Source organism: Pseudorca crassidens, chromosome 3 (assembly GCF_039906515.1).
Source record: "Pseudorca crassidens isolate mPseCra1 chromosome 3, mPseCra1.hap1, whole genome shotgun sequence".
Classification (NCBI taxonomy): domain Eukaryota; kingdom Metazoa; phylum Chordata; class Mammalia; order Artiodactyla; family Delphinidae; genus Pseudorca; species Pseudorca crassidens.
The window spans coordinates 178,648,232-178,673,768 of NC_090298.1; the positions used below are offsets into that span (position 1 = coordinate 178,648,232).

The 25,537-nt window shown below is 43.9% G+C and overlaps 1 long non-coding RNA gene across 4 annotated transcripts in view; it reads left to right on the top strand.

Moving 5' to 3' along the window:
* LOC137220952 (uncharacterized) overlaps window positions 1-25,537 on the top strand; it is a 1,206,879-nt gene that overhangs the window by 181,548 nt on the left and 999,794 nt on the right. For 3 of the 4 annotated variants that reach the window (XR_010941856.1, XR_010941859.1, XR_010941858.1), the window contains exon 2: window positions 5,635-5,720. This is a non-coding gene — a long non-coding RNA (uncharacterized lncRNA). The remainder of the gene's footprint in view (window positions 1-5,634; window positions 5,721-25,537) is intronic. The other variant, XR_010941857.1, reaches the window with a different exon arrangement.

The following is a 25,537-nucleotide window of genomic DNA, read 5'->3' on the forward strand; positions in this document are numbered from 1 at the left end:
TCGGTGGCTTCACTGACTGTCCTGACATCCTTTACCAGGTCCCCAGCAGCCCATGGGGCTCTCGTGGTCAGGCCAATCCCAGGATATGGAGCTCTCCTGGGCAGGTACCCCACCCCCAACCCAGCCCACGGGGCTCTCATGGTCAGGCCTCTCCCAGGATACAGAGCTACCCTTGCAGGTACCGTGGCAGGGCTGGGCACACAGGAACTGTGCACATAGCCCTCATTGAAGAGCACCCCCATCTCACCTGTCGCTCAGAGCTGACACAGAACACCTCAGAGCAGGACTTGAACTAACAAACAGCAGCTCCGACAGGTCTGTGACCCTGGGCATCACTCTGTGTGGCCTCCCTCCACCTGGTCTTCCAGAGACTTCCACTGCACCCGGGGCACCAAGCCTCTGTCTCCAACCACCACCCACCCCTCCTCTCCCTGACTCCTGGGTTCCTCTCATTAGGAGAGGGTTTTCTTGAAGTTGTCTCCCACTCATGGGCCAGATAAAATGATTAGAAAAGAAGCCAAAGCTGCAGCCCCTTGTCTATCCTGACTCTCAGGAGCCCACACCTGTTCCTTGGACCTGGCCGGTTCAGCAAGTTCCATTTTCTGCAACTGTGAGCCCCTGAGGGGTGATGATTGGCTGACCTGGGCAGCCTTACCATGCCGGCCAGCCCTCCCCAGGTGTGCCTGGGTTGAGATCAATATAAATACCACTCCAGGCAGCAAGAGCCCCTGCAGCTGTGCCTGACGCCATTTTCTCTGCCCTGTCAGCAGTCTCGGGGCTGGGCTGGTGGGAGGGAGTGAGAGGCCACGGCTTTGTGGGTGGCCCAGTGTGAGTGGGGCTCTGCTGGACTTTCTGCAGCAGTTGCCAGGCTGCCACCTGCTAAAGAAGAGGATGTGTCACCCATACCTGCTGCTGGAATTTCTCCCTGGGCAGAGGTGAGGAAGGAAAAAAGCAGTGGGGGCAGGGACAGGACGGGTATCTCAGGCAGGGAAATGGAAATCTTCCAGAAGAGCACCCAGGGACAGGACCATCCTGGCTGGCCTGCAGGCACCAAGTCAGCTGGCATGCTGTCACTCGTGTGGCTCCATGGCCCTTCCTCTAGGCTTTCAAGTCCTTGTATATATTCAGGTGTTTTACCTGGGAAGGGTGGGAACAGTTCAACAGCAACTGGCCTGGGGCTCAGCTCACGTTCACTCACAGATGCCTCGGCACAGTGCCCCAGCTTTGCAATGAGTACGCTTGTGTGGGGGCTGCTGGCTGAATGGGAGACGATTCCCCACCACTGACCAACTTCAGAATTGTTTACAACTGGAGCAAGTGCCCTGATACGGTTTTCCTCTGAGTAACTGGTGGGTTCTGTTTTTTTTTTTCTCTTTTTCGTTTTTGGTTCAAGGTAGATTTTATTCCTCTTTTTTGTATTTACAGATATAAGCATGGAAATAATTTATTCATATAAATACATGTATGTGAAGGGAATAATTGTTTTTTCTGTTTTATTTTTTAAATTTTATTTCTTTTTAATTTTGAATTTTATTTTATATTTTTATACAGCAGGTTCTTATTGGTTATCTATTTTATACATATAAATGTTTACATGCCAATCCCAATCTCTCAGCTCCTCCCACCACCACCCCCCCAAGAGCTTTCCCCCCTTGTTGTCCATACGATTGTTGTCTACATCTGTTGCTCTATTTATGCCTTGCAAAACGGTTAATCTGTACAGTTTTTCTAGGTTCCACATATATGCATGAATATACAAGATTTGTTTTTCTCTTTCTGACTTACTTCACTCTGTATGACAGTCTCTAGATCCATCGACGTCTCTACAAATGACCCAATTTCATTCCTTTCATGGCTTAGTAATATTCCATTTTATATATGTACCACATCTTTATGCATTCGTCTGTCTGTGGGCATTTAGGTTGCTTCCATTACCTCGATATTGTAAATAGTGATGCAATGAACATTGCGGTGAATGTCTCTTTTTGATTTATGGTTTTGTCTGTGTATATGTCCAGTACTGGGATTGCTGTATCATATGGTAATTCTATTATTAGTTTCTTAAGACTCCATATTGTTCTCCATAGTGACTGTATCAATTTATATTCCCAACAATAGTGGAAGAGGCTTCCTTTTCCCCACACCCTTTCCAGCAATTGTTGTTTGTAGATTTTCAGATGATGCCCATTCTAACAGGTGTGAGGTGATACCTCATTGTTGAGTCCATTTCGTTGAGCAAGGGGTAGGTCTTGTCTATTACATATTTGGCTTATGGAACGGTATCTCTGCTAATTTCAAACTCTGGTTTTATGCAGCACCCCAACTCACCTTTCCCCTTAAGCAAGCATAAGTTGGTTTTCTACATTTGAGACCCTGTTCTGTTTTGTAATTCTGTTCCTGTGTAGCCAAGTTTACATTCCGTGTAGTAGTGATATCTTATGATGTTTCTTTTTCTGTGTGACTTATTTCACTTAGAATCATCGTACCTGAATCCACTCATTATGCTGCTACGGGCCTGATGATATACATTTCATTGCTGAGTGATATTGCATTGTACGTACGTACCACAACTTCTTTATCCATTTTTCGCTTTCTGTGATATTGAACTTGTACCGTAAACGAGGTTCTTGTAAACAGAGCCGTCCCAAACTTTGGGGTGGCTGTGTCTTACTGATTTTAATTTCCCTAAGCTATAGGACCATAAGTGGAAGTGCCCTAGGCTCTGTTGCTTTGTTTTTTAGATGTTTCAGGAAACACCATACACTTCTCCAGAGTGGCTGTTGGCAATTTACATCCCGCCCATCAGCATGACAAAGCTCCCAGTTCTCCATGGCCTGTCCTGCCTTTCTGGATTTTATACTTTTTTCAGATGGCCCTTTTGACAGGGGGGCAGTGAGACTTCATTGTAGTGCAGATTTCCTTTGCAAGCTTGCTTGGTTGGCCAAAAAGGGCGTATGCGTTTTTTCCTGAATATATTCAGGAAAAAACGCATACGCCCTTTTTGGCCAAGTGCATGATTGTAGACGTTCTGTCTCTTTTTATATGCTTTACATGCAATTCCAGTCTACCTCCTGAAATCGGATTCCTGCAATTCTGCCCCGCTTTCGAGTCCTCTTGGCAGCCTTACTTCAATATATTTTTGGACGATAGCTGTCATTTTTAACTCTGCAGGTTTGTGAATTACAGTGCCCCTGAGCTCCTTTCTTCAACTCGCTTTCTTGTGAGCTGGCCGCAACACCGCAGGATTGCTTCAGGCCCTAGTGTGGTTCCAGCATGGCACGCTGAGCCTTTGGTTAATTCCTCTTCCTGGTGGGAAATGAGAGTTAAATTTGCCCGTCCAGACACCTCCAGCTAGTCTCTCATTGGTTCTCCCTATTCCTGTTCATTTTCCGCAGAAATTGCAAACTGGGCCAAACAGGAGGTTAAAGGCACTGACTCTCCAAGTGGGGAGAGTGTTAGTAAAGCGACTGTAATGTTGCACCCGAGTACCGGGGACGAAAACTGAGACACATTTGAACACGTTTCCCCATCACATGGTAGATCATACTCTGGGTTCCACATGCATGTTTTAGCTGAAGGAAGAATCCCTTAAACCTGGAGAGTTGAGACCCATGGAATTGGTACCATGCAATATGACTTCAAAGGGTCTGCATTTGCTCACCGAACCTCACCAATCCTATCACTGCTACGTTTATGCCGCTGTACACACGCTTGATTCTCTTTCGGAGACATATAAATCCATAGGTTTTGAGATACTTTCTAGTCAGGTATATTCTTAGGCGTTTAATATGGGGTGTAGAGTCCACTTCGTTGAGCAAGGGGTAGCTCTTGTCTATTACATATTTGGCTTATGGAACGGTATCTGTGCTAATTTCAATCTCTGGTTTTATGCAGCACCCCAACTCACCTTTCCCCTTAAGCAAGCGTAAGTTGGTTTTCTACATTTGAGACCCTGTTCTGTTTTGTAATTCAGTTCCTGTGTAGCCAAGTTTACATTCCGTGTAGTAGTGATATCTTATGATGTTTCTTTTTCTGTGTGACTTATCTCACTTAGAATCATCGTACCTGAATCCACTCATTATGCTGCTATGGGCCTGATGACATAGATTTCATTGCTGAGTGATATTGCATTGTACGTAAGTACCACAACTTCTTTATCCATTTTTCGCTTTCTGTGATATTGAACTTGTACCGTAAACGAGGTTCTTGTAAACAGAGCCGTCCCAAACTTTGGGGTGGCTGTGTCTTTTTGATTTTAATTTCCCTAAGCTATAGGACCATAAGTGGAAGTGCCCTAGGCTCTGTTGCTTTGTTTTTTAGATGTTTCAGGAAACACCATACACTTCTCCAGAGTGGCTGTTGGCAATTTACATCCCGCCCATCAGCATAACAAGGCTCCCAGTTCTCCATGGCCTGTCCTGCCTTTCTGGATTTTATACTTTTTTCAGATGGCCCTTTTGACCGGGGGGCAGTGAGACTTCATTGTAGTGCAGATTTCCTTTGCAAGCTTGCTTGGTTGGCCAAAAAGGGCGTATGTGTTTTTTCCTGAATATATTCAGGAAAAAACGCATACACCCTTTTTGGCCAAGTGCATCATTGTGGACGTTCTGCCTCTTTTCCTATGCTTTACATGCAATTCCAGTCTACCTCCTGAAATCGGATTCCTGCAATTCTGCCCCGCTTTCAAGTCCTCTTGGCAGCCTTACTTCAATATATTTTTGGACAATAGCTGTCATTTATAACTCTGCAGGTTTGTGAATTACAGTGCCCCTGAGCTCCTTTCTTCAACTCTCTTTCTTGTGAGCTGGCCGCAACACCGCAGGATTGCTTCAGGCCCTAGTGTGGTTCCGGCATGGCACGCTGAGCCTTTGGTTAATTCCTCTTCCTGGTGGGAAATGAGAGTTAAATTTGCCCGTCCAGACACCTCCAGCTAGTCTCTCATTGGTTCTCCCTATTCCTGTTCCTTTTCCGCAGAAATTGCAAACTGGGCCAAACAGGAGTTTAAAGGCACTGACTCTCCAAGTGGGGAGAGTTTTAGTAAAGCGTCTGGAATGTTGCATCCGAGTACCAGGGGACGAAAACTGAGACACATTTGAACACGTTTCCCGATCACACGGTGGATCATACTCTGGGTTCCACATGCATGTTTTAGCTGAAGGAAGAATCCCTTAAACCTGGAGAGTTGAGACCCATGGAATGGGTACCATGCAATATGACTTCAAAGGGTCTGCATTTGCTCACCGAACCTCACCAATCCTATCACTGCTGCATTTATGCCGCTGTACACACGCTTGATTCTCTTTCGGAGACATATAAATCCATAGGTTTTAAGATTCTTACTAGTCAGGTATATTCTTAGGCGTTTAATATGGGATGTAGAGTCCACTTCGTTGAGCAAGGAGTAGCTCTTGTCTATTACATGTTTGGCTTATGGAATGGTATCTGTGCTAATTTCAATCTCTGGTTTTATGCAGCACCCCAACTCACCTTTCCCCTTAAGCAAGCATAAGTTGGTTTTCTACATTTGAGACCCTGTTCTGTTTTGTAATTCAGTTCCTGTGTATCCAAGTTTACATTCCGTGTAGTAGTGATATCTTATGATGTTTATTTTTCTGTGTGACTTATCTTACTTAGAATCATCATACCTGAATCCACTCATTATGCTGCTATGGGCCTGATGACATAGATTTCATTGCTGAGTGATATTGCATTGTACGTAAGTACCACAACTTCTTTATCCATTTTTTGCTTTCTGTGATATTGAACTTGTACTGTAAATGAGGTTCTTGTAAACAGAGCTGTCCCAAACTTTGGGGTGGCTGTGTCTTTTTGATTTTAATTTCCCTAAGCTATAGGACCATAAGTGGAAGTGCCATAGGCTCTGTTGCTTTGTTTTTTAGATGTTGCAGGAAACACCTTATACTTCTCCAGAGTGGCTGTTGGATATTTACATCCCGCCCATCAGCATAACAATGCTCCCAGTTCTCCATGGCCTGTCCGGCCTTTCTGGATTTTACACTTTTTTCAGATGGCCCTTTTGACCGGGGGGCAGTGAGACTTCATTGTAGTGCAGATTTCCTTTGCAAGCTTGCTTGGTTGGCCAAAAAGTGCGTATGCGTTTTTTCCTGAATATATTCAGGAAAAAACGCATACACACTTTTTGGCCAAGTGCATCATTGTGGACGTTCTGCCCCTTTTCCTATGCTTTACATACAATTCCAGTCTACGTCCTGAAATCAGATTCCTGCAATTCTGCCCCGCTTTCAAGTCCTCTTGGCAGCCTTACTTCAATATATTTTTGGACGATAGCTATCATTTATATCTCTGCAGGTTTGTGAATTACAGTGCCCCTGAGCTCCTTTCTTCAACTCGCTTTCTTGTGAGCTGGCCGCAACACCGCAGGATTGCTTCAGGCCCTAGTGTGGTTCCGGCATGGCACGCTGAGCCTTTGGTTAATTCCTCTTCCTGGTGGGAAATGAGAGTTAAATTTGCCCGTCCAGACACCTCCAGCTAGTCTCTCATTGGTTCTCCCTATTCCTGTTCATTTTCCGCAGAAATGGCAAACTGGGCCAAACAGGAGGTTAAAGTCACTGACTCTCCAAGTGGGTAGAGTTTTAGTAAAGCGTCTGGAATGTTACACCCGAGTACCAGGGGAAAAAAACTGAGACACATTTGAACACGTTTCCCGATCACACGGTGGATCATACTCTGGGTTACACATGCATGTTTTAGCTGAAGGAAGAATCCCGTAAACCTGGAGAGTTGAGACCCATGGAATGGCTACCATACAATATGACTTCAAAGGGTCTGCATTTGCTCATCGAACCTCACCAATCCTATCACTGCTGCGTTTATGCCGCTGTACCCATGCTTGATTCTCTTTTGGAGACATATAAATCCATAGGTTTTAAGATTATTACTAGTCAGGTATATTCTTAGGCGATTAATATGGGGTTTAGAGTCCACTTCGTTGAGCAAGGAGTAGCTCTTGTCTATTACATATTTGGCTTATGGAACGGTATCTGTGCTAATTTCAATCTCTGGTTTTATGCAGAACCCCAACTCACCTTTCCCCTTACGCAAGCATAAGTTGGTTTTCTACATTTGAGACCCTGTTCTGTTTTGTAATTCAGTTCCTGTGTAGCCAAGTTTACATTCCGTGTAGTAGTTATATCTTATGATGTTTCTTTTTCTGTGTGACTTATCTCACTTAGAATCATCGTACCTGAATCCACTCATTATGCTGCTACGGGCCTGATGATATAGATTTCATTGCTGAGTGATATTGCATTGTACGTAAGTACCACAAATTCTTTATCCATTTTTCACCTTCTGTGATATTGAATTTGTACTGTAAATGAGGTTCCTGTAAACAGAGCCGTCCCAAACTTTGGGGTGGCTGTGTCTTTTTGATTTTAATTTCCCTAAGCTATAGGACCATAAGTGGAAGTGCCCTAGGCTCTGTTGCTTTGTTTTTTAGATGTTTCAGGAAACACCATACACTTCTCCAGAGTGGCTGTTGGCAATTTACATCCCGCCCATCAGCATAACAAGGCTCCCATGTCTCCATGGCCTGTCCTGCCTTTCTGGATTTTACACTTTTTTCAGATGGCCCTTTTGACCGGGGGGCAGTGAGACTTCATTGTAGTGCAGATTTCCTTTGCAAGCTTGCTTGGTTGGCCAAAAAGGGCGTATGCGTTTTTTCCTGAATATATTCAAGGAAAAACGCATACGCCCTTTTTGGCCAAGTGCATCATTGTGGGCGTTCTGCCTCTTTTCCTATGCTTTACATGCAATTCCAGTCTACCTCCTGAAATCGGTTTCCTGCAATTCTGCCCCGCTTTCAAGTCCTCTTGGCAGCCTTACTTCAATATATTTTTGGACGATAGCTATAATTTTTAACTCTGCAGGTTTGTGAATGACAGTGCCCCTGAGCTCCTTTCTTCAACTCGCTTTCTTCTGAGCTGGCCGCAACACCGCAGGATTGCTTCAGGCCCTAGTGTGGTTCCGGCATGGCACGCTGAGCCTTTGGTTAATTCCTCTTCCTGGTGGGAAATGAGAGTTAAATTTGCCCGTCCAGACACCTCCAGCTAGTCTCTCACTGGTTCTCCCTATTCCTGTTCATCTTCCGCAAAAATTGCAAACTGGGCCAAACAGGAGGTTAAAGGCACTGACTCTCCAAGTGGGGAGAGTGTTAGTAAAGCATCTGGAATGTTGCACCCGAGTACCAGGGGACGAAACCTGAGACACATTTGAACACGTTTCCCGATCACACGGTGGATCATACTCTGGGTTCCACATGCATGTTTTAGCTGAAGGAAGAATCCCTTAAACCTGGAGAGTTGAGACCCATGGAATGGCTACCATGCAATATGACTTCAAAGGGTCTGCATTTGCTCATCGAACCTCACCAGTCCTATCACTGCTGCGTTTATGCCGCTGTACACATGCTTGATTCTCTTTTGGAGACATATAAATCCATAGGTTTTAAGATTATTACTAGTCAGGTATATTCTTAGGCGATTAATATGGGGTGTAGAGCCCACTTCGTTGAGCAAGGAGTAGCTCTTGTCTATTACATATTGGGCTTATGGAACGGTATCTGTGCTAATTTCAATCTCTGGTTTTATGCAGCACCCCAACTCACCTTTCGCCTTAAGCAAGCATAAGTTGGTTTTCTACATTTGAGACCCTGTTCTGTTTTGTAATTCAGTTCCTGTGTAGCCAAGTTTACATTCCGTGTATTAGTGATATCTTATGATGATTCTTTTTCTGTGTGACATATTTCACTTAGAAATTTCGTACCTGAATGCACTCATTATGCTGCTACTTGCCTGATGACATAGATTTCATTCCTGAGTGATATTGCATTGTACGTAAGTACCACAACTTCTTTATCCATTTTTCACTTTCTGTGATATTGAACTTGTACCGTAAACGAGGTTCTTGTAAACAGAGCCGTCCCAAACTTTGGGGTGGCTGTGTCTTTTTGATTTTAATTTCCCTAAGCTATAGGACCATAAGTGGAAGTGCCCTAGGCTCTGTTGCTTTGTTTTGTAGATGTTTCAGGAAATACCATACACTTCTCCAGAGTGGCTGTTGGCAATTTGCATCCCGCCCATCAGCATAACAAGGCTCCCAGTTCTCCATGGCCTGTCCTGCCTTTCTGGATTTTATACTTTTTTCAGATGGCCCTTTTGACCGGGTGGCAGTGAGACTTCATTGTAGTGCAGATTTCCTTTGCAAGCTTGCTTGGTTGGCCCAAAAGGGCGTATGCGTTTTTTCCTGAATATATTCAGGAAAAAACGCATACGCCCTTTTTGGCCAAGTGCATCATTGTGGACGTTCTGCCTCTTTTCCTATGCTTTACATGCAATTCCAGTCTACCTCCTGAAATCGGTTTCCTGCAATTCTGCCCCGCTTTCAAGTCCTCTTGGCAGCCTTACTTCAATATATTTTTGGACGATAGCTGTCATTTATAACTCTGCAGTTTTGTGAATTACAGAGCCTCTGAGCTCCTTTCTTCAACTTGCTTTCTTGTGAGCTGGCTGCAAGACCGCAGCATTGCTTCAGGCCCTAGTGTGGTTCCGGCATGGCACGCTGAGCCTTTGGTTAATTCCTCTTCCTGGTGGGAAATGAGAGTTAAATTTGTCCGTCCAGACACCTCCAGCTAGTCTCTCATTGGTTCTCCCTATTCCTGTTCATTTTCCGCAGAAATTGCAAACTGGGCCAAACAGGAGGTTAAAGGCACTGACTCTCCAAGTGGGGAGAGTGTTAGTAAAGCGTCTGGAATGTTGCACCCGAGTACCAGGGGACGAAACCTGAGACACATTTGAACACTTTTTCCAATCACACGGTGGATCATACTCTGGGTTCCACATGCATGTTTTAGCTGAAGGAAGAATCCCTTAAACCTGGAGAGTTGAGACCCATGGAATGGGTACCATGCAATATGACTTCAAAGGTTCTGCATTGGCTCACCGAACCTCACCAATCCTATCACTGCTGTGCTTATGCCACTGTACACACGCTTGATTCTCTTTCAGAGACATATAAATCCATAGATTTTAAGATTCTTACTAGTCATGTATATTCTTAGACGTTTAATATGGGGTGTTGAGTCCTCTTCGTTTAGCAAAGACTAGCTCTTGTCTATTACATATTTGGCTTATGGAACGGTATCTGTGCTAATTTCAATCTCTGGTTTTATGCAGCACCCCAACTCACCTTTCCCCTTAAGCAAGCATAAGTTGGTTTTCTATATTTGAGACCCTGTTCTGTTTTGTAATTCAGTTCCTGTGTAGCCAAGTTTACATTCCGTGTAGTAGTGATATCTTATGATGTTTCTTTTTCTGTGTGACTTATTTCACTTAGAATCATCGTACCTGAATCTACTCATTATGCTGTTACGGGCCTGATGACATAGATTTCATTGCTGAGTGATATTGCGTTGTACGTAAGTACCACAAATTCTTTATCCATTTTTCGCTTTCTGTGATATTGAACTTGTACCGTAAACGAGGTTCTTGTAAACAGAGCCGTCCCAAAATTTGGGGAGGCTGTGTCTTTTTGATTTTAATTTCCCTAAGCTATAAGACCATAAGTGGAAGTGCCCTAGGCTCTGTTGCTTTGTTTTTTAGATGTTTCAGGAAACACCATACACTTCTCCAGAGTGGCTGTTGGCAATTTACATCCCGCCCATCAGCATAACAAGGCTCCCAGTTCTCCATGGCCTGTCCTGCCTTTCTGGATTTTATACATTTTTCAGATGGCCCTTTTGACTGGGGAGCAGTGAGACTTCATTGTAGTGCAGATTTCCTTTGCAAGCTTGCTTGGTTGGCCAAAAATGGCATATGCGTTTTTTCCTGAATATAATCAGGAAAAAACGCATACGCCCTTTTTGGCCAAGTGCATCATTGTGGACGTTCTGCCTCTTTTCCTATGCTTTACATGCAATTCCAGTCTACCTCCTGAAACCGGTTTCCTGCAATTCTGCCCCGCTTTCAAGTCCTCTTGGCAGCCTTACTTCAATATATTTTTGGACGATAGCTGTCATTTTTAACTCTGCAGGTTTGTGAATTATAGTGCCCCTGAGCTACTTTCTTCAACTCGCTTTCTTGTGAGCTGGCCACAACACCGCAGCCTTGCTTCAGGCCCTAGTGTGGTTCCGGCATGGCACGCTGAGCCTTTGGTTAATTCCTCTTCCTGGTGGGAAATGAGAGTTAAATTTGCCCGTCCAGACACCTCCAGCTAGTCTCTCATTGGTTCTCCCTATTCCTGTTCATTTTCCGCAGAAATTGCAAACTGGGCCAAACAGGAGGTTAAAGGCACTGACTCTCCAAGTGGAGAGAGTTTTAGTAAAGCGACTGGAATGTTGCACCCGAGTACCAGGGGACGAAAACTGAGACACATTTGAACACGTTTCCCGATCACACGGTGGATCATACTCTGGGTTCCACATGCATGTTGTAGCTGAAGGAAGAATCCCTTAAACCTGGAGAGTTGAGACCCATGGAATGAGTATCATGCAATATGACTTCAAAGGGTCTGCATTTGCTCACCGAACCTCACCAATCCTATCACTGCTGCGTTTATGCCGCTGTACACACGCTTGATTCTCTTTTGGAGACATATAAATCCATAGGATTTAAGATTCTTACTAGTCAGGTATATTCTTAGGCGTTTAATATGGGATGTAGAGTCCACTTCGTTGAGCAAGGAGTAGCTCTTGTCTATTACATATTTGGCTTATGGAACGGTATCTGTGCTAATTTCAATCTCTGGTTTTATGCAGTACCCCAACTCACCTTTCCCCTTAAGCAAGCATAAGTTGGTTTTCTACATTTGAGACCCTGTTCTGTTTTGTAATTCATTTCCTGGGTAGCCAAGTTTACATTCCATGTAGTAGTGATATCTTATGATGTTTCTTTTTCTGTGTGACTTATTTCACTTAGAATCATCGTACCTGAATCCACTCATTATGCTGCTACGGGCCTGATGATATACATTTCATTGCTGAGTGATATTGCATTGTACGTAAGTACCACAACTTCTTTATCCATTTTTCACTTTCTGTGATATTGAACTTGTACCGTAAACGAGGTTCTTGTAAACAGAGCCGTCCCAAACATTGGGGTGGCTGTGTCTTACTGATTTTAATTTCCCTAAGCTATAGGACCATAAGTGGAAGTGCCATAGGCTCTGTTCCTTTGTTTTTTAGATGTTTCAGGAAACACCATACACTTCTCCAGAGTGGCTGTTGGCAATTTGCATCCCGTCCATCAGCATAACAAGGCTCCCAGTTCTCCATGGCCTGTCCTGCCTTTCTGGATTTTGTACATTTTTCAGATGGCCCTTTTGACTGGGGAGCAGTGAGACTTCATTGTATTGCAGATTTCCTTTGCAAGCTTGCTTGGTTGGCCAAAAATGGCATATGCGTTTTTTCCTGAACATAATCAGGAAAAAACGCATACGCCCTTTTTGGCCAAGTGCATCATTGTGGACGTTCTGCCTCTTTTCCTATGCTTTACATGCAATTCCAGTCTACCTCCTGAAACCGGTTTCCTGCAATTCTGCCCCGCTTTCAAGTCCTCTTGGCAGCCTTACTTCAATATATTTTTGGACGATAGCTGTCATTTTTAACTCTGCAGGTTTGTGAATTATAGTGCCCCTGAGCTACTTTCTTCAACTCGCTTTCTTGTGAGCTGGCCACAACACCGCAGCCTTGCTTCAGGCCCTAGTGTGGTTCCGGCATGGCACGCTGAGCCTTTGGTTAATTCCTCTTCCTGGTGGGAAATGAGAGTTAAATTTGCCCGTCCAGACACCTCCAGCTAGTCTCTCATTGGTTCTCCCTATTCCTGTTCATTTTCCGCAGAAATGGCAAAATGTGCCATACAGGAGGTTAAAGGCACTGACTCTCCAAGTGGGGAGAGTGTTAGTAAAGCTACTGGAATGTTGCACCCGAGTACCAGGGGACGAAACCTGAGACACATTTGAACACGTTTCCCGATCACACGGTGGATCATACTCTGGGTTCCACATGCATCTTTTAGCTGAAGGAAGAATCCCTTAAACCTGGAGAGTTGAGACCCATGGAATGGGTACCATGGAATATGACTTCAAAGGGTCTGCATTGGCTCACAGAACCTCACCAATCCTATCACTGCTACGTTTATGCCGCTGTACACACGCTTGATTCTCTTTCGGAGACATAGAAATCCATAGGTTTTAAGATTCTTACTAGTCAGGTATATTCTTAGGCGTTTAATATGGGGTGTAGAGTCCACTTCGTTGAGCAAGGAGTAGCTCTTGTCTATTACATATTTGGCTTATGGAACGGTATCTGTGCTAATTTCAATCTCTGGTTTTATGCAGCACCCCAACTCACCTTTCCCCTTAAGCAAGCATAAGTTGGTTTTCTACATTTGAGACCCTGTTCTGTTTTGTAATTCAGTTCCTTTGTAGCTAAGTTTACATTCCGTGTAGTAGTGATATCTTATGATGTTTCTTTTTCTGTGTGATTTTTTTCACTTAGAATCATCGTACCTGAATCTACTCATTATGCTGCTACGGGCCTGATGACATAGATTTCATTGCTGAGTGATATTGCATTGTACATAAGAACCACAACTTCTTTATCCATTTTTCGCTTTCTGCAATATTGAACTTGTACCATAAACGAGGTTCTTGTAAACAGAGCCGTCCCAAACTTTGGGGTGGCTGTGTCTTTTTGATTTTAATTTCCCTAAGCTATAGGACCATAAGTGGAAGTGCCCTAGGCTCTGTTGCTTTGTTTTTTAGATGTTTCAGGAAACACCATACACTTCTTCAGAGTGGCTGTTGGCAATTTACATCCCGCCCATCAGCATAACAAGGCTCCCAGTTCTCCATGGCCTGTCCTGCCTTTCTGGATTTTACACTTTTTTCAGATGCTCCTTTTGACAGGGAGGAAGTGAGACTTCATTGTAGTGCAGATTTCCTTTGCAAGCTTGCTTGGTTGGCCAAAAAGTGCGTATGCATTTTTTCCTGAATATATTCAGGAAAAAACGCATACGCACTTTTTGGCCAAGTGCATCATTGTCGACGTTCTGAGTGTTTTCATATGTTTTCAATGCAATTCCAGTCTACCTCCTGAAATCGGATTCCTGCAATTCTGCCCCGCTTTCGAGTCCTCTTGGCAGCCTTACTTCAATATATTTTTGGACGATAGCTGTCATTTATAACTCTGCAGGTTTGTGAATTACAGTGCCTCTGAGCTCCTTTCTTCAACTTGCTTTCTTGTGAGCTGGCTGCAACACCGTAGCATTGCTTCAGGCCCTAGTGTGGTTCCGGCATGGCACACTGAGCCTTTGGTTAATTCCTCTTCCTGGTGGGAAATGAGAGTTAAATTTGCCCTTCCAGACACCTCCAGCTAGTCTCTCATTGGTTCTCCCTATTCCTGTTCATTTTCCGCAGAAATTGCAAACTGGGCCAAACAGGAGGTTAAAGGCACTGACTCTCCAAGTGGGGAGAGGGTTAGTAAAGCGTCTGGAATGTTGCACCCGAGTACCAGGGGACCAAACCTGAGACACATTTGAACACGTTTCCCGATCACATGGTGGATCATACTCTGGATTCCACATGCATCTTTTAGCTGAAGGAAGAATCCCTTAAACCTGGAGAGTTGAGACCCATGGAATGGGTACCATGCAATATGACTTCAAAGGTTCTGCATTGGCTCACCGAACCTCACCAATCCTATCACTGCTGCGCTTTTGCCACTGTACACACGTTTGATTCTCTTTCGGAGACATATAAATCCATAGATGTTAAGATTCTTACTAGTCAGGTATATTCTTAGACGTTTAATATGGGGTGTTGAGTCCTCTTCGTTGAGCAAAGACTAGCTCTTGTCTATTACATATTTGGCTTATGGAACGGTATCTGTGCTAATTTCAATCTCTGGTTTTATGCAGCACCCCAACTCACCTTTCCCCTTAAGCAAGCATAAGTTGGTTTTCTACATTTGAGACCCTGTTTTGTTTTGTAATTCAGTTCCTGTGTAGCCAAGTTTACATTCCGTGTAGTAGTGATATCTTATGATGTTTCTTTTTCTGTGTGACTTATTTCACTTAGAATCATCGTACCTGAATCCACTCATTATGCTGCTACGGGCCTGATGATATACATTTCATTGCTGAGTGATATTGCATTGTACGTAAGTACCACAAATTCTTTATCCATTTTTCGCTTTCTGTGATATTGAACTTGTACCGTAAACGAGGTTCTTGTAAACAGAGCCGTCCCAAACTTTTGGGTGGCTGTGTCTTTTTGATTTTAATTTCCCTAAGCTATAGGACCATAAGTGGAAGTGCCCTAGGCTCTGTTGCTTTGTTTTGTAGATGTTTCAGGAAACACCATACACTTCTCCAGAGTGGCTGTTGGCAATTTGCATCCCGCCCATCAGCATAACAAGGCTCCCAGTTCTCCATGGCCTGTCCTGCCTTTGTGGATTTTATACTTTTTTCAGATGGCCCTTTTGACCGGGGGGCAGTGAGACTTCATTGTAGTGCAGATTTCCTTTGCAAGCTTGCTTGGTTGGCCCAAAAGGGCGTATGCGTTTTTTCCTGAATATATTCAGGAAAAAACGCATACGTCCTTTTTGGCCAAGTGCATCATTGTGGACGTTCTGCCTCTATTCCTATGCTTTACATGCAATTCCAGTCTACCTCCTGAAATCGGTTTTCTGCAATTCTGCCCCGCTTTCAAGTCCTCTTGGCAGCCTTACTTCAATATATTTTTGGACGATAGCTGTCATGTATAACTCTGCAGGTTTGTGAATTACAGAGCCTCTGAGCTCCTTTCTTCAACTTGCTTTCTTGTGAGCTGGCTGCAAGACCGCAGCATTGCTTCAGGCCCTAGTGTGGTTCCGGCATGGCACGCTGAGCCTTTGGTTAATTCCTCTTCCTGGTGGGAAATGAGAGTTAAATTTGTCCGTCCAGACACCTCCAGCTAGTCTCTCATTGGTTCTCCCTATTCCTGTTCATTTTCCGCAGAAATTGCAAACTGGGCCAAACAGGAGGTTAAAGGCACTGACTCTCCAAGTGGGGAGAGTTTTAGTAAAGCGTCTGGAATGTTGCACCCGAGTACCAGGGGACGAAACCTGAGACACATTTGAACACGTTTCCCGATCACACGGTGGATCATACTCTGGGTTCCACATGCATGTTTTAGCTGAAGGAAGAATCCCTTAAACCTGGAGAGTTGAGACCCATGGAATGGGTACCGTGCAATATGACTTCAAAGGTTCTGCATTGGCTCACCGAACCTCACCAATCCTATCACTGCTGTGCTTTTGCCACTGTACACACGCTTGATTCTCTTTCGGAGACATAGAAATCCATAGGTTTTAAGATTCTTACTAGTCAGGTATATTCTTAGGCGTTTAATATGGGGTGTAGAGTCCACTTCGTTGAGCAAGGAGTAGCTCTTGTCTATTACATATTTGGCTTATGGAACGGTATCTGTGCTAATTTCAATCTCTGGTTTTATGCAGCACCCCAACTCACCTTTCCCCTTAAGCAAGCATAAGTTGGTTTTCTACATTTGAGACCCTGTTCTGTTTTGTAATTCAGTTCCTTTGTAGCTAAGTTTACATTCCGTGTAGTAGTGATATCTTATGATGTTTCTTTTTCTGTGTGATTTTTTTCACTTAGAATCATCGTACCTGAATCTACTCATTATGCTGCTACGGGCCTGATGACATAGATTTCATTGCTGAGTGATATTGCATTGTACATAAGAACCACAACTTCTTTATCCATTTTTCGCTTTCTGCAATATTGAACTTGTACCATAAACGAGGTTCTTGTAAACAGAGCCGTCCCAAACTTTGGGGTGGCTGTGTCTTTTTGATTTTAATTTCCCTAAGCTATAGGACCATAAGTGGAAGTGCCCTAGGCTCTGTTGCTTTGTTTTTTAGATGTTTCAGGAAACACCATACACTTCTTCAGAGTGGCTGTTGGCAATTTACATCCCGCCCATCAGCATAACAAGGCTCCCAGTTCTCCATGGCCTGTCCTGCCTTTCTGGATTTTACACTTTTTTCAGATGCTCCTTTTGACAGGGAGGAAGTGAGACTTCATTGTAGTGCAGATTTCCTTTGCAAGCTTGCTTGGTTGGCCAAAAAGTGCGTATGCATTTTTTCCTGAATATATTCAGGAAAAAACGCATACGCACTTTTTGGCCAAGTGCATCATTGTCGACGTTCTGAGTGTTTTCATATGTTTTCAATGCAATTCCAGTCTACCTCCTGAAATCGGATTCCTGCAATTCTGCCCCGCTTTCGAGTCCTCTTGGCAGCCTTACTTCAATATATTTTTGGACGATAGCTGTCATTTATAACTCTGCAGGTTTGTGAATTACAGTGCCTCTGAGCTCCTTTCTTCAACTTGCTTTCTTGTGAGCTGGCTGCAACACCGTAGCATTGCTTCAGGCCCTAGTGTGGTTCCGGCATGGCACACTGAGCCTTTGGTTAATTCCTCTTCCTGGTGGGAAATGAGAGTTAAATTTGCCCTTCCAGACACCTCCAGCTAGTCTCTCATTGGTTCTCCCTATTCCTGTTCATTTTCCGCAGAAATTGCAAACTGGGCCAAACAGGAGGTTAAAGGCACTGACTCTCCAAGTGGGGAGAGGGTTAGTAAAGCGTCTGGAATGTTGCACCCGAGTACCAGGGGACCAAACCTGAGACACATTTGAACACGTTTCCCGATCACATGGTGGATCATACTCTGGATTCCACATGCATCTTTTAGCTGAAGGAAGAATCCCTTAAACCTGGAGAGTTGAGACCCATGGAATGGGTACCATGCAATATGACTTCAAAGGTTCTGCATTGGCTCACCGAACCTCACCAATCCTATCACTGCTGCGCTTTTGCCACTGTACACACGTTTGATTCTCTTTCGGAGACATATAAATCCATAGATGTTAAGATTCTTACTAGTCAGGTATATTCTTAGACGTTTAATATGGGGTGTTGAGTCCTCTTCGTTGAGCAAAGACTAGCTCTTGTCTATTACATATTTGGCTTATGGAACGGTATCTGTGCTAATTTCAATCTCTGGTTTTATGCAGCACCCCAACTCACCTTTCCCCTTAAGCAAGCATAAGTTGGTTTTCTACATTTGAGACCCTGTTTTGTTTTGTAATTCAGTTCCTGTGTAGCCAAGTTTACATTCCGTGTAGTAGTGATATCTTATGATGTTTCTTTTTCTGTGTGACTTATTTCACTTAGAATCATCGTACCTGAATCCACTCATTATGCTGCTACGGGCCTGATGATATACATTTCATTGCTGAGTGATATTGCATTGTACGTAAGTACCACAAATTCTTTATCCATTTTTCGCTTTCTGTGATATTGAACTTGTACCGTAAACGAGGTTCTTGTAAACAGAGCCGTCCCAAACTTTTGGGTGGCTGTGTCTTTTTGATTTTAATTTCCCTAAGCTATAGGACCATAAGTGGAAGTGCCCTAGGCTCTGTTGCTTTGTTTTGTAGATGTTTCAGGAAACACCATACACTTCTCCAGAGTGGCTGTTGGCAATTTGCATCCCGCCCATCAGCATAACAAGGCTCCCAGTTCTCCATGGCCTGTCCTGCCTTTGTGGATTTTATACTTTTTTCAGATGGCCCTTTTGACCGGGGGGCAGTGAGACTTCATTGTAGTGCAGATTTCCTTTGCAAGCTTGCTTGGTTGGCCCAAAAGGGCGTATGCGTTTTTTCCTGAATATATTCAGGAAAAAACGCATACGTCCTTTTTGGCCAAGTGCATCATTGTGGACGTTCTGCCTCTATTCCTATGCTTTACATGCAATTCCAGTCTACCTCCTGAAATCGGTTTTCTGCAATTCTGCCCCGCTTTCAAGTCCTCTTGGCAGCCTTACTTCAATATATTTTTGGACGATAGCTGTCATGTATAACTCTGCAGGTTTGTGAATTACAGAGCCTCTGAGCTCCTTTCTTCAACTTGCTTTCTTGTGAGCTGGCTGCAAGACCGCAGCATTGCTTCAGGCCCTAGTGTGGTTCCGGCATGGCACGCTGAGCCTTTGGTTAATTCCTCTTCCTGGTGGGAAATGAGAGTTAAATTTGTCCGTCCAGACACCTCCAGCTAGTCTCTCATTGGTTCTCCCTATTCCTGTTCATTTTCCGCAGAAATTGCAAACTGGGCCAAACAGGAGGTTAAAGGCACTGACTCTCCAAGTGGGGAGAGTTTTAGTAAAGCGTCTGGAATGTTGCACCCGAGTACCAGGGGACGAAACCTGAGACACATTTGAACACGTTTCCCGATCACACGGTGGATCATACTCTGGGTTCCACATGCATGTTTTAGCTGAAGGAAGAATCCCTTAAACCTGGAGAGTTGAGACCCATGGAATGGGTACCGTGCAATATGACTTCAAAGGTTCTGCATTGGCTCACCGAACCTCACCAATCCTATCACTGCTGTGCTTTTGCCACTGTACACACGCTTGATTCTCTTTCGGAGACATATAAATCCATAGATTTTAAGATTCTTACTAGTCAGGTATATTCTTAGACGTTTAATATGGGGTGTTGAGTCCTCTTCGTTTAGCAAAGACTAGCTCTTGTCTATTACATATTTGGCTTATGGAACGGTATCTGTGCTAATTTCAATCTCTGGTTTTATGCAGCACCCCAACTCACCTTTCCCCTTAAGCAAGCATAAGTTGGTTTTCTATATTTGAGACCCTGTTCTGTTTTGTAATTCAGTTCCTGTGTAGCCAAGTTTACATTCCGTGTAGTAGTGATATCTTATGATGTTTCTTTTTCTGTGTGACTTATTTCACTTAGAATCATCGTACCTGAATCTACTCATTATGCTGTTACGGGCCTGATGACATAGATTTCATTGCTGAGTGATATTGCGTTGTACGTAAGTACCACAAATTCTTTATCCATTTTTCGCTTTCTGTGATATTGAACTTGTACCGTAAACGAGGTTCTTGTAAACAGAGCCGTCCCAAAATTTGGGGTGGCTGTGTCTTTTTGATTTTAATTTCCCTAAGCTATAAGACCATAAGTGGAAGTGCCCTAGGCTCTGTTGCTTTGTTTTTTAGATGTTTCAGGAAACACCATACACTTCTCCAGAGTGGCTGTTGGCAATTTACATCCCGCCCATCAGCATAACAAGGCTCCCAGTTCTCCATGGCCTGTCCTGCCTTTCTGGATTTTATACATTTTTCCGATGGCCCTTTTGACTGGGGAGCAGTGAGACTTCATTGTAGTGCAGATTTCCTTTGCAAGCTTGCTTGGTTGGCCAAAAATGGCATATGCGTTTTTTCCTGAATATAATCAGGAAAAAACGCATACGCCCTTTTTGGCCAAGTGCATCATTGTGGACGTTCTGCCTCTTTTCCTATGCTTTACATGCAATTCCAGTCTACCTCCTGAAACCGGTTTCCTGCAATTCTGCCCCGCTTTCAAGTCCTCTTGGCAGCCTTACTTCAATATATTTTTGGACGATAGCTGTCATTTTTAACTCTGCAGGTTTGTGAATTATAGTGCCCCTGAGCTACTTTCTTCAACTCGCTTTCTTGTGAGCTGGCCACAACACCGCAGCCTTGCTTCAGGCCCTAGTGTGGTTCCGGCATGGCACGCTGAGCCTTTGGTTAATTCCTCTTCCTGGTGGGAAATGAGAGTTAAATTTGCCCGTCCAGACACCTCCAGCTAGTCTCTCATTGGTTCTCCCTATTCCTGTTCATTTTCCGCAGAAATGGCAAACTGGGCCAAACAGGAGGTTAAAGGCACTGACTCTCCAAGTGGAGAGAGTTTTAGTAAAGCGACTGGAATGTTGCACCCGAGTACCAGGGGACGAAAACTGAGACACATTTGAACACGTTTCCCGATCACACGGTGGATCATACTCTGGGTTCCACATGCATGTTTTAGCTGAAGGAAGAATCCCTTAAACCTGGAGAGTTGAGACCCATGGAATGAGTATCATGCAATATGACTTCAAAGGGTCTGCATTTGCTCACCGAACCTCACCAAACCTATCACTGCTGCGTTTATGACGCTGTACACACGCTTGATTCTCTTTTGGAGACATATAAATCCATAGGATTTAAGATTCTTACTAGTCAGGTATATTCTTAGGCGTTTAATATGGGATGTAGAGTCCACTTCGTTGAGCAAGGAGTAGCTCTTGTCTATTACATATTTGGCTTATGGAACGGTATCTGTGCTAATTTCAATCTCTGGTTTTATGCAGTACCCCAACTCACCTTTCCCCTTAAGCAAGCATAAGTTGGTTTTCTACATTTGAGACCCTGTTCTGTTTTGTAATTCAGTTCCTGGGTAGCCAAGTTTACATTCCATGTAGTAGTGATATCTTATGATGTTTCTTTTTCTGTGTGACTTATTTCACTTAGAATCATCGTACCTGAATCCACTCATTATGCTGCTACGGGCCTGATGATATACATTTCATTGCTGAGTGATATTGCATTGTACGTAAGTACCACAACTTCTTTATCCATTTTTCACTTTCTGTGATATTGAACTTGTACCGTAAACGAGGTTCTTGTAAACAGAGCCGTACCAAACTTTGGGGTGGCTGTGTCTTTTTGATTTTAATTTCCCTAAGCTATAGAACCATAAGTGGAAGTGCCCTAGGCTCTGTTGCTTTGTTTTGTAGATGTTTCAGGAAACACCATACACTTCTCCAGAGTGGCTGTTGGCAATTTACATCCCGCCCATCAGCATAACAAGGCTCCCAATTCTCCATGGCCTGTCCTGCCTTTCTGGATTTTACACATTTTTCAGATGGCCCTTTTGACTGGGGGGCAGTGAGACTTCATTGTAGTGCAGATTTCCTTTGCAAGCTTGCTTGGTTGGCAAAATAGGGCGTATGCGTTTTTTCCTGAATATATTCAGGAAAAAACGCATATGCCCTTTTTGGCCAAGTGCATCATTGTGGACGTTCTGCCTCTTTTCCTATGCTTTACATGCAATTCCAGTCTACCTCCTGAAATCGGATTCCTGCAATTCTGCCCCGCTTTCGAGTCCTCTTGGCAGCCTTACTTCAATATATTTTTGGACGATAGCTGTCATTTATAACTCTGCAGGTTTGTGAATTACAGTGCCTCTGAGCTCCTTTCTTCAACTCGCTTTCTTGTGAGCTGGCTGCAACACCGTAGCATTGCTTCAGGCCCTAGTGTGGTTCCCTCATGGCACGCTGAGCCTTTGGTTAATTCCTCTTCCTGGTGGGAAATGAGAGTTAAATTTGCCCGTCCAGACACCTCCAGCTAGTCTCTCATTGGTTCTCCCTATTCCTGTTCATTTTCCGCAGAAATTGCAAACTGGGCCAAACAGGAGGTTAAAGGCACTGACTCTCCAAGTGGGGAGAGTTTTAGTAAAGCGTCTGGAATGTTGCACCCGAGTACCAGGGGACGAAACCTGAGACACATTTGAACACTTTTCCCAATCACACGGTGGATCATACTCTGGGTTCCACATGCATGTTTTAGCTGAAGGAAGAATCACTTAAACCTGGAGAGTTGAGACCCATGGAATGGGTACCATGCAATATGACTTCAAAGGTTCTGCATTGGCTCACCGAACCTCACCAATCCTATCACTGCTGTGCTTTTGCCACTGTACACACGCTTGATTCTCTTTCGGAGACATATAAATCCATAGATTTTAAGATTGTTACTAGTCAGGTATATTCTTAGATGTTTAATATGAGGTGTTGAGTCCTCTTCGTTTAGCAAAGACTAGCTCTTGTCTATTACATATTTGGCTTATGGAACGGTATCTGTGCTAATTTCAATCTCTGGTTTTATGCAGCACCCCAACTCACCTTTCCCCTTAAGCAAGCATAAGTTGGTTTTCTATATTTGAGACCCTGTTCTGTTTTGTAATTCAGTTCCTGTGTAGCCAAGTTTACATTCCGTGTAGTAGTGATATCTTATGATGTTTCTTTTTCTGTGTGACTTATTTCACTTAGAATCATCGTACCTGAATCTACTCATTATGCTGTTACGGGCCTGATGACATAGATTTCATTGCTGAGTGATATTGCATTGTACGTAAGTACCACAAATTCTTTATCCATTTTTCGCTTTCTGTGATATTGAACTTGTACCGTAAACGAGGTTCTTGTAAACAGAGCCGTCCCAAAATTTGGGGTGGCTGTGTCTTTTTGATTTTAATTTCCCTAAGCTATAAGACCATAAGTGGAAGTGCCCTAGGCTCTGTTGCTTTGTTTTTTAGATGTTTCAGGAAACACCATACACTTCTCCAGAGTGGCTGTTGGCAATTTACATCCCGCCCATCAGCATAACAAGGCTCCCAGTTCTCCATGGCCTGTCCTGCCTTTCTGGATTTTACACTTTTTTCAGATGGCCCTTTTGACTGGGGAGCAGTGAGACTTCATTGTAGTGCAGATTTCCTTTGCAAGCTTGCTTGGTTGGCCAAAAATGGCATATGCGTTTTTTCCTGAATATAATCAGGAAAAAACGCATACGCCCTTTTTGGCCAAGTGCATCATTGTGGACGTTCTGCCTCTTTTCCTATGCTTTACATGCAATTCCAGTCTACCTCCTGAAACCGGTTTCCTGCAATTCTGCCCCGCTTTCAAGTCCTCTTGGCAGCCTTACTTCAATATATTTTTGGACGATAGCTGTCATTTTTAACTCTGCAGGTTTGTGAATTATAGTGCCCCTGAGCTACTTTCTTCAACTCGCTTTCTTGTGAGCTGGCCACAACACCGCAGCCTTGCTTCAGGCCCTAGTGTGGTTCCGGCATGGCACGCTGAGCCTTTGGTTAATTCCTCTTCCTGGTGGGAAATGAGAGTTAAATTTGCCCATCCAGACACCTCCAGCTAGTCTCTCATTGGTTCTCCCTATTCCTGTTCATTTTCCGCAGAAATGGCAAACTGGGCCAAACTGGAGGTTAAAGGCACTGACTCTCCAAGTGGAGAGAGTTTTAGTAAAGCGACTGGAATGTTGCACCCGAGTACCAGGGGACGAAAACTGAGACACATTTGAACACGTTTCCCGATCACACGGTGGATCATACTCTGGGTTCCACATGCATGTTTTATCTGAAGGAAGAATCCCTTAAACCTGGAGAGTTGAGACCCATGGAATGAGTATCATGCAATATGACTTCAAAGGGTCTGCATTTGCTCACCGAACCTCACCAATCCTATCACTGCTGCGTTTATGACGCTGTACACACGCTTGATTCTCTTTTGGAGACATATAAATCCATAGGATTTAAGATTCTTACTAGTCAGGTATATTCTTAGGCGTTTAATATGGGATGTAGAGTCCACTTCGTTGAGCAAGGAGTAGCTCTTGTCTATTACATATTTGGCTTATGGAACGGTATCTGTGCTAATTTCAATCTCTGGTTTTATGCAGCACCCCAACTCACCTTTCCCCTTAAGCAAGCATAAGTTGGTTTTCTACATTTGAGACCCTGTTCTGTTTTGTAATTCAGTTCCTGGGTAGCCAAGTTTACATTCCATGTAGTAGTGATATCTTATGATGTTTCTTTTTCTGTGTGACTTATTTCACTTAGAATCATCGTACCTGAATCCACTCATTATGCTGCTACGGGCCTGATGATATACATTTCATTGCTGAGTGATATTGCATTGTACGTAAGTACCACAACTTCTTTATCCATTTTTCACTTTCTGTGATATTGAACTTGTACCGTAAACGAGGTTCTTGTAAACAGAGCCGTACCAAACTTTGGGGTGGCTGTGTCTTTTTGATTTTAATTTCCCTAAGCTATAGAACCATAAGTGGAAGTGCCCTAGGCTCTGTTGCTTTGTTTTTTAGATGTTTCAGGAAACACCATACACTTCTCCAGAGTGGCTGTTGGCAATTTACATCCCGCCCATCAGCATAACAAGGCTCCCAATTCTCCATGGCCTGTCCTGCCTTTCTGGATTTTACACATTTTTCAGATGGCCCTTTTGACTGGGGGGCAGTGAGACTTCATTGTAGTGCAGATTTCCTTTGCAAGCTTGCTTGGTTGGCCAAATAGGGCGTATGCGTTTTTTCCTGAATATATTCAGGAAAAAACGCATATGCCTTTTTGGCCAAGTGCATCATTGTGGACGTTCTGCCTCTTTTCCTATGCTTTACATGCAATTCCAGTCTACCTCCTTTAATCGGATTCCTGCAATTCTGCCCCGCTTTCGAGTCCTCTTGGCAGCCTTACTTCAATATATTTTTGGACGATAGCTGTCATTTATAACTCTGCAGGTTTGTGAATTACAGTGCCTCTGAGCTCCTTTCTTCAACTCGCTTTCTTGTGAGCTGGCTGCAACACCGTAGCATTGCTTCAGTCCCTAGTGTGGTTCCGGCATGGCACGCTGAGCCTTTGGTTAATTCCTCTTCCTGTTGGGAAATGAGAGTTAAATTTGCCCGTCCAGACACCTCCAGCTAGTCTCTCATTGGTTCTCCCTATTCCTGTTCATTTTCCGCAGAAATTGCAAACTGGGCCAAACAGG